This window comes from Mastomys coucha, unplaced genomic scaffold (genome assembly GCF_008632895.1).
Source record: "Mastomys coucha isolate ucsf_1 unplaced genomic scaffold, UCSF_Mcou_1 pScaffold17, whole genome shotgun sequence".
Taxonomy (NCBI): domain Eukaryota; kingdom Metazoa; phylum Chordata; class Mammalia; order Rodentia; family Muridae; genus Mastomys; species Mastomys coucha.
Window position 1 is genome coordinate 34,625,799 of NW_022196899.1, and position 386 is coordinate 34,626,184.

The 386-nt window shown below is 34.2% G+C and overlaps 1 protein-coding gene across 1 annotated transcript in view; it reads left to right on the forward strand.

Moving 5' to 3' along the window:
• Positions 1-386, forward strand: part of Larp1b (La ribonucleoprotein 1B) — a 91,716-nt gene that overhangs the window by 28,688 nt on the left and 62,642 nt on the right.

Genomic DNA, 386 nt, shown 5'->3' on the forward strand with positions numbered 1-386 from the left:
TCCAAAATTGTTAGGTCCTTTGCTATTTGACTTGCTCTTTAATATAGTATACTTTGCATAACTCACATGTTGTCATATTTCACATGTACTATAAGATGTATTAATGTGAATACTTAAGGGGTAAGAAATTTAAGTTAAATAAACAAGGGCATTTTTCCTTTATGCTTCAAAATTGTTTTTAAGGGCTTTTCTTTTTTATTGTTTATTTATTATTGTGTACATATGATATGTATGTTTCTGAGTGTGGGCATATGTGTGCCATGGTGTGTATGTGTGGAGGTAAGAGGACAACTTTACAGAGTTGGTTCTTTTATTTCCACTGTGGGACTCAGGTATTAAACTCAGGTGGTTAGATTTGCCCAGCAAGTGCCCTTACCTTCTGAGCC